The 9,236-nt window shown below is 41.4% G+C and overlaps 1 protein-coding gene across 2 annotated transcripts in view; it reads right to left on the reverse strand.

Moving 5' to 3' along the window:
* mid2 (midline 2) overlaps positions 1-8,087 on the reverse strand; it is a 138,203-nt gene extending 130,116 nt beyond the window's left edge. Inside the window, exon 1 of one of the 2 annotated variants that reach the window (XM_055224755.1) lies at positions 7,783-8,087. The gene's annotated coding sequence lies outside the window, so the exon portion shown is untranslated. The remainder of the gene's footprint in view (positions 1-7,782) is intronic. The other variant, XM_055224757.1, reaches the window with a different exon arrangement.
* Between the last annotated feature and the right edge of the window lie 1,149 nt (positions 8,088-9,236).

Below are 9,236 nucleotides of genomic sequence, written 5' to 3' on the forward strand. Positions count from 1 at the left end.
GTTAAACTGGACAAATGAGACAAAATGCATAATGTAACTTAGAGTAACTTAATTAAACTCAACACTGTGCAGAGCTGAAGTCTTGAGTCTGACTTTAAGCGTGTCCTGGGCTCATTATAGACTATAAAACTCTTTAAAACTCTACACTAACTCCTGGCAACAACAGAAAATCTTTATGTCTGGAGACAGGAAGTGGAACATTAGCTATAGCTTTTAATCTACCATTTTAGCCAGAACAAATCCTCTAATTAAGACCAGATTCATCCCCGCCCCTTGATCCAAATGACCCTGTGCACAGACTAATTTATGACAATGGGGTTCTCATATGGGTCTTCACATCTCAAAATAAATGGGACAAATTATACAGTGGCGAACATAGCATGTGAAATGTGTCTCTCTGCTTGATTCATCCAAGTATAATTACACCACAGTAATGGGACATAATCATTTAATTATGTGGAAGACACACTATAGAGATAATGAATAGTGGTTGGTATTCGGCCCTGCTGTAGTCGCTTAGCAAACAAAGCAAACAGGAGTCTGCAAATGGTGCCATAACTTCTGCCTGACATTCAAAATTGGAAAGATGTTTTGAATAATATCAGACAGTGACACATTACCTTTTCGCAGTTTTATGAACAAAATTTCAAATGTGTGGTTATTTTTTGTTACTGGGTACATTGACAGTGTGTACAGGAATATATTTAGTATTTTAGCATGATTAAATAGGCTACTTTCAGTCTTAAAACTCTTTCTTTTTCGTCTTTGCCACAGAAGTTTGCGCTTTTTGCATAATTTTTCCTGCACAGATGTGAGCTATCATTAAGAAAGAAAAGTATCTGATCTGACAGTTTAATAATGACATTTCAGTAATCTCATAACTCCAGAAATCAGACTATGATGAGATCTTGGTGTGCACGTAAACAGTGACAACGGAGCCCAAACCTGCTAGCGTAAATTCTCCCACCTACTCACCGTTTCTCCAGAGTTTACTTGCTCCTCAGCCTTCACCACCTCCTCCTATTACTCCATCTCCTCTTTATTCAACCAGCGCCCAGTCTGCCCTATTTAAACCCCCGTCGCTTCAGTCCGTGCAGCGCTCCACCTCCTTCTCAGCTCCCGCTCGGCGCCGCATCACCTCATTGTCCCTTCACTCCCTCCTGTGTCGAAATCCTGAGGGGAACACGTCTCCTAAACATCATCTAAGTGGCCACGCCCTTCATCGCAATGTCAACGCATTCAATACAGCCTATAATAGTTTGATTTCAAGTTTGTCTGAGTCTTTCCAGGTTGAGTTAGTTTGAGTTTAGTTTATTGTCTCACTCAGATAAATCAAATTGAATACAAAACAGAAAAAGCACAGGCTGAACTTTGGTTTATAATGACTTCTCACGTTACTATATTGTGCTTACTGGGCAATTTAACATAAAAAAACACATTCTATTAACAAGAATTACACACATGCACCTAAACCTCTCATGCTAACACATTTTAAAGTGTAATATATTGCTGTAAAACATAGACAAATATTAAAACTAAGCCATAAAGCAGAATTATCCCCCCAAAAAGCATTCTAAATGTACAAAATTGTTACAAAAATACGAAATAAACGTGAGAATGCAACAGTTAAGAAGTCAGTTTGCATCTATAATGAGTCACAGATGTTCATAATCCAACCTTCTGCAGTTCAAATTGTGTCATAATACAGAAAAATAACCAAAAATGTTCAGTTAGTTCAAAGAAAAAGGTCAATACGAAAAATACTGACCCTAAAAATGATTGTTCCATGTGTCATGTATTGATTGGATTGGATTGAAGTCGATATTGTAATTGTCATGACAGACCTACACTTTTCTCTACAATATAACAGGTCACGACTTTACCGTACATCACTAACACGGACTAAGATGGACTCTGAGTTACTTAACCTTGGTGAAACTTTAAGGACACTGTAAACAAATTCAGTACCGCCAAAGTCTTCAAAGAGGTCAAACATCTCAAAGCGACCTGACCTCAAAACGAATCGTTATTGGCTTTTGACAGACTGCCCCTCCCTTTCTCGCAAAAATTAAAATTCAAATCTCCCCGCAGCGGAGTACATGAAGCCTATCAGGCAGCAGTGGAGTGTGGAGAATGGATCTGGCCTGTTACGGCGATGATTAGCCACAACAAAGGAAAGATTTAGATCATGTTTGGGAGAAGCTGGGTATGTGTGATTGAATCTGAAAGGGGCTAAAAATAACCACGAGAGACTGGTGTGCACATCCTTACGTAGCCGTATTGGAGGTTAGCTTAGGTCTAATTTATCAAGGTGATTTCAAGCAAAGAACATGGCCCTGTCAAACTGTCACATGTTTGAGATTACAGAAGAACAAGAGTGGAGACAGGGGACAACCTCGGGTCACTGTCATCTTTAATTCAGACTCTATTGGAGCGAATTGGCCCCTACACGCACTCAGTCCCTGATATATCTCTATCCCGAGCTAATTCATCATGCTTAAGGACGGTGACAGCACAAGTCTAATTTAATCTACAGGGAGAAATAAATACACCGCTGGGTTGTAGATAAAAGGAAAGGAACCTGGAAAGAAACTACTCGATAACGATCTGATTTGACCGTGTTAGAAAAAAAGATTAAGGAGACATCTAAACTTTCTTTAGATGAATGTCAAGTTTTGATACTAGTTTTAGTCAACAAGTAGATCATCTGAGTAGTGTGGTGGGTAGGTAGGTAATAGAGAAGGTGATATTTGAACTTTTTAGCATATCAGCAATCAACTTTAAACCTCCAGCACAGGCCGATATTTACTTTTAGTCGATCTGCTGCCTAAAAATCCACATAAAGCTTTATATTAACACTTTAATATGAAGAGAACCACACAAAATATGACTACACACCTCTGTTATACGCCTGTGGTAAAAAAACAAAAACAAAACAAACATCTGTAGTCAAGTTAAATGATGTAATTTGTAGAAAATAATCCCAATCAGTCCTAAATATCAACCCAAAAATATCGGCAGAGCTTATCGGTCATCGGTTGCTCTGGATTCTAAACAATCGTATCCACATCGTCCATGATAAAAAACCCATATCCGTCGATCTCTAGGAGTTAATAGGGATGCACCGATCCAGTTTTTCCAGTTCCGATCCTGATTTTGATACCCGATATTGACTGATAATTGCATTTATTTCCTTTAAACTAAAATAAAATGACATAAAACAGATCCAAATGTGTTATGTAGCTGTTACTTTTCTCTCAAGTAACCACAGAACAGCTTTGTACAATAAAAGTTATGAGACTTTCACCCCAAATTGCAAGTAAATATCTAAATATGTCTCGAGTACAGCGTGTACAAGTAAATCACTCACATATCTTTTGGTTATGCCCAAAAATTGCACCGTTTGGGACACTGTACACTCAAAAATGATTAAGGTACCGGCATAAGCGATCCCCAAAACGTGTTTAGTTCTGTACCTACTAGGGAACATCTCTGCTGTAGTGTTTAAGAAGGATACTTAGTTGTTACTACTAGAAACCTGCAAGAAAATGGAGTAAACTAGAAATACTAAATGTAAGAAATGGAGGCAACTTGTAAACGAGATCTTTGAAGTGGAAATTATGCCACGCAGATTGAGAACTCAGAGGGAACAATGTCTAAATGGACAAAACGGACGACTTACACGCCAACGACAAGTCTTTAAATAACTGTAAGGGTCACATATCCTGATGTTTAAAGTACATTACATGGCTTATGTTTAAAAAATATGAAAAACTACTTAAACCCTTTGGTGCATAGCGGTCACTGCAGTGGACAGCTACTAAAACATAACTTTCTCTTTAATGCATTGGTTTATGTGGTGGAGCTGCACATCAGCCTCTAGAGTGCTCTCTGCTGCCACACTCCATTGAGGTCAATTCAGTGGTCAGTCGGTGTAACTGCAAGTAAATTTCCTCTGGTTTTCTTATTCAGGCCTGAACGTTGCATCTAAACAGTGTTGAAATTTCCCCCAAAAAATGTTAAAATGTTTTTCAAACCATAAAAAGAAACACGTGTTTGTGTATTTACAATAGAACACAAGTTAATTCATTTTTACAGGCAGTTCACAATGTTGTTTCATGTCCTGAGAAGAATAAAAACACTTCAGAAAAAAATCTTGACCAAGGTTTTCATAATTCATGCATCAGAGGGTTAAAAACACCATATATGGACCAACTACAACAGCCTTTTTTACACCTATTTATACATCCAACCCGCTGACCGCTATACTCATATTAAGAAGTTGATATTCGACCCAGAAAACGTCTCAGTATCAGCTTGGCGTATCCATAGTAACAAGCCTAACATACAGTAACACAAATACTGTGTTCATTACTGTTTCGAGCAAACGCAAATAAAATAGCTAAATGTTTTCAATGTATAGCCCAGAGCTGCGAAATGGCGCTCACATACAGTTAGTTAGCATCTGTTTTCCTCTGGTGGGTAAACACATTGTGAGGAGTTAGGATTATTTTGAGCAGGTCCCCGCTGAGTGCCACAAACATCAGTCAGCATCTTTAGCTCTTTGTCTGCACAAAAGAAAGACTCACTGCCTTTTCCGTGCAAAACAACTCCCCTGTTATACGCAAAAGTACAGTGCAAAACATTAGGAGTGGATATAATAAGGAAAACAACTGTTACTGGAAAAAATGTATATAGGAAAGCGCAGCGTAATCAAATTTTAATTAGACTGAGCTCCAAAGTTTTGAAATAGTCGACAATATACTTGGGAGTGTTTAGTTTCAATGTCAATCCTCTGCATGTTCGTAAAAACTGTGAAAATACTTAACCAAAAAAATAATAATCACAAGATGCAACGTGCCAATTCAAACTGCCTTAATAATAATAGAACTGGATTAAATTGAGAGACGGACTGAGAAACGTTATCTCAGCGGGAGGCATTTGAAGTTGACGTTCATAAATATGCATGAGTCTTCACTAAAAATTTAATAATAACACAATTTCCTTTTTGTAGCGTTCTGCATATTGCCTTATAGTATGCGCATTAAATCCAATCAGCTGCTTCTACGCTAAACGCAAGCCCTGTACATTGAGAAAGTGATTAAAAACGGGCGTGGCACTGGCAAAACGGCTGTGCGGAACGACGACTATGTATAAACCTGCCACTGTAATGACTATATTGACTTATCGTTCAATATATGACATATTTTTGCTCATTTTCTTTGCACTACAGGGAAAATTTTCGGTTATTTTTGGCAATATGATAAGATTCGAGGCCTAGAAGGTTGAATTAACAACTTCTATGACCTATTACAGATGCAAACTAAGCGCAAAGTGTTTCATTCTGCTATTTATTTATTGCAGCTTGTGTTTTAAAATTCATTATCGTGACAGGTTTACCAAACGTACATAAGATTCATAAGTGAAAAAGCCAAATCAAAGTGTCCAGTCACTCCCAAAACGCCAGCTAACTCGCTCAATACTTTCTCGTCTCTGCTGTGCATGTATTTCCCTTTAAACATTTGGACAACTACTAAAATATCTGGTCAAAGAGAAACACTGGAACATGATGGAGTGATTTTTCGACTAAACTACTCAAACATTACAGCTTTGAAGACACAGAAGCTGGATGTCTTTGTATGTCTATGCGCTCTGGGTCACGGCGTTCACATGTGCATTAAGGGCAGGCTGAAGGCACCGGTCTCTCAGAGGAGGAGTTTATCTGAGTCTCCCATGACCTGTTGTGATCTGGGGCCGTCCAGCTCCAGCTCGGGGGCAGTGTGTGTGCGTGCCGTGTGTGTGTGTGTGTGTGTGTGTGCGTGCCGTGTGCATGTGTAACGCCGTCTCTGGGGACAGGACTACGCTTCAGTGTAATGTGACTGACAGCTTGTTTGGACACTCAGCCCACACGCACGCCCATATACCTAACGCATCAAATCTGCTGAGAAATGACAAAGAGACGCTGTACCCGGCCCCGTGGAGTTCCCCCGGCCCGTAGTGGACAAAGCACGGGTCAGCAGCGCGTCCAGACATCTACTCCGCTGGACATGTTGACAAACTGTCACGGCGCCGAACCAGAGTCTCTGACATGACGTCGTATTCCTTCTACTCACAAAAACATGTCTGTCACACAGCCCACATACACTGAGCAGGGCTGTCGCTCTTCAGTTTTATACAAAAAACAAAAAAAACAAGCAATTTGCAAACGCCTTACATGGCTTCAGAATCAACACATTAGTCACATTATACAGTTATAATTTCTAAGGAGCCCAGGTCTCAATCAGCATCACTTCGCTACAAAAGAGTCAGTCTAATCTAGTTTCTTGTGTGAAAATGGTGTCAAGACATTTTGCAAATAAGTAAAGAGAAATACTGGGACAATGTTTGAACTTTTTAGGATTTCAGTCTTACGGCTTCAGCGTGTTTTGTTTGTTTCAGTGGTTCAAACTCCCTTATCATAATATTTCAAAGTAAACCTTTTGAGTCTCCTTTGAAATATGTTTGTGACACGACTATCTGCGCGTTAACCATTACAACACTTTAATAAACCCGTGTGTCAATCATATTGCCTGTTTGTCATGCACCAGGCATAAAATGGAGGAGGCAATAACTGAATCTCTGATGAGAGCAGCACTGAGGCGGACTACAGTGTGCACTGATGGAGAGAGGGGGCAGTAATGTGGCGCTGCCAGAGAGCAGGGTGCCCTGTCAGAGCTGCTGCTGCTGACGACTACCCGGAGGTTATTCTGTCACTGTGACACTGGCTCAATCTTAGGGAAATGAAAAATATAGCAACACTCTCCCACATGCACTCATTCCACCATCTTTGCACACTTTGCACTAACACACACACACACACACACACTGGCACACCCCCACATACACACACACACACAGATGAACACAGCTGGTTTTAAGTGGGTGCCAATGTGGACAAGACACACAAACAATCTATTCTACAGTATCTCAACAGTCTTTATAAAATTTAAAATAAATAAACTTACAACAAAAGCAGCACGTGGACCTGATGCTTCACATTTGCACACACTGCTCTTGTCATGAGGGTTCAGAGAGAGGCTGGCAGCCCTACAGCTCCACACTATAGTTTATGAATGATGAACGAGCTGTCAGCTGTATTCACACAACTGTCACTGTGCGGGGAACCCCACGCTCTCAGATCTGTCTCATTAACCACATTTATCAGTTTAACAAGGAGCCCACAGCACAGGGACAATCAAATACAGAGAGGAGGTTAACACACGTTTACACTGGAAACACAAACATCACGCACACTTTTAATAATCAACTGGCACATGAGCAGTGATGATCTAAGCTCTGAACTACTGAGTGAAACCCAGTCCACGAACAATAATTATACAACATCTAATTATCTAACGACACACGCACGTGCACAGTGTTCATTATATGTTTGCTGTAGAGGGTGGACACGTGTCATGTGAGGTCAAACATAACCACATTCTGCCTCCTGTCAAACATGAACTATAAAGACCAGAAACACAAACTTAAAGCCCATAATGTTTAGCTCAGTGCTGAGGAGCCTGATGTTATACAGTAGCCTAATGATGTAATGGGGATGTGCCATTAACATCTCACCAGAGCAGCCTCCCCTCGCTCTGCTCCTTTAATCTTCAAACAAAGCGCCCGTCGCGTATTTACTCCAAACCTCTGCGCAGTTTGACAGTGACAGCGCGGCGGTCCCTGTGGTCTTTACCTGCGATGGCCACACTCTGCACTTCCCAAACAAACACACAGGACACTCACCTCCGCGCTCCGTCTCAAGTCTCTGTAGGTTTTGACCTCCGCTCGCAGTAAAATGCCAAACGTCTGAAGTTTGACCCAGAGTCCGAGTCTGGGGCTTGGATCACTCTCTGTCCGCGTCTGTTGTGGTCCCTGACGGGGCTGCTCCACTGAGCGCAGGGTAGAACCGCCCCACACACTATCTGCTCTGCTGATCCTCCGTCTGCTCATTAACAGTTGTTAAACACATCCTGGAACTGTCCAAGTCGACTGTGCGTAACGGCGCGCGCACTCCCACTCCTTCTCCCGCTCCTTCTCCTAAACACTCCCCAAAGACATGTGACCAGCCCACGGCAGACGGGAATAGCACTTGCCCCAAGGCAACAGCTGGGATCGCTTACACTGCAGCAGAGCCAGTGGAACAAATCATGTGCTTCACCAGCACCACCCGCATCACTCCAGCCTCACGGTGGCGCTGTCCCTGAGCGCTCAGGGTGGGCTCAGTGAGGAAAGTGCACCTGTCAAACCCAACGACACGACGCACACAGAACACTAGGACTAATTAAGGCTGGTGGCATTGATGATAATTAACTTGTTTGTTTGCTGCACAGACACAGGACAAAATGAACTCGAATGAATGAATGAATGTTTTTATTAATTAAAGACTTTCATCTGTCACTTATTGAATTGGGCACACGGAGCTTCTGCAGATGGAGCTAAACATGGAGCTGCTTTAATTAGGTAAATTCATCAAAATGTTGTTAATAAAGGTGCTCCCTGTTTGAGTTTATGCTGTACAGTGTATTTATACTAATAACACGCACAGCCCTAACAAAAACAAACAGGTCTAAACTAAATGGACCAAAATAATGTGCTCTTTTCCATTTATCTTTCAAACATGTTGAGGCTTGGTGTACTTATGGACTTATTAGTCTTATTTACTGGCGCTAAGGTTCAAAAGGAAAAATGGCTACACTTTGCAGCAGTTAATAACCATTAATCCTGGAACAAATAACTTCAGTAGGGTCAACCTGAGACATGTGGAGAGAGAAAACAATTAGTGAGGAAGCAGGTTGTCACGAGCTGTCAGCGTGGGCAGCTGGCTAAAACTACACTTTGTCTCATACACAAACACACCTAAACACTGCTCCAAGTCCGACAGATGTGCAGTGTGCTACGGCGGTGCTGTGTTAGCTTAAACCAGCAATCTCTTGATTAGTGCTCGGGTGAGAAGCAGTGAATTCAATAGACGTAGACGAGCTGAAGGTAAAGCGATAGGTGGTCTTTGTTTGTCTGTCTGCACCTGTTCCCTGCACACACACACACACACACACACACACACACACCAGCCATGACTCTAACACGCATTACAAAAGATTGGATTTCGTACTACAGGGAGTGGGGCATATTTAGCACTAATCAAGATTTCCCCAACACGCCGCACAGAATTCAAATGACTTAATCAATGTCACCCATAA

This window comes from Periophthalmus magnuspinnatus, chromosome 10 (genome assembly GCF_009829125.3).
Source record: "Periophthalmus magnuspinnatus isolate fPerMag1 chromosome 10, fPerMag1.2.pri, whole genome shotgun sequence".
Classification (NCBI taxonomy): domain Eukaryota; kingdom Metazoa; phylum Chordata; class Actinopteri; order Gobiiformes; family Gobiidae; genus Periophthalmus; species Periophthalmus magnuspinnatus.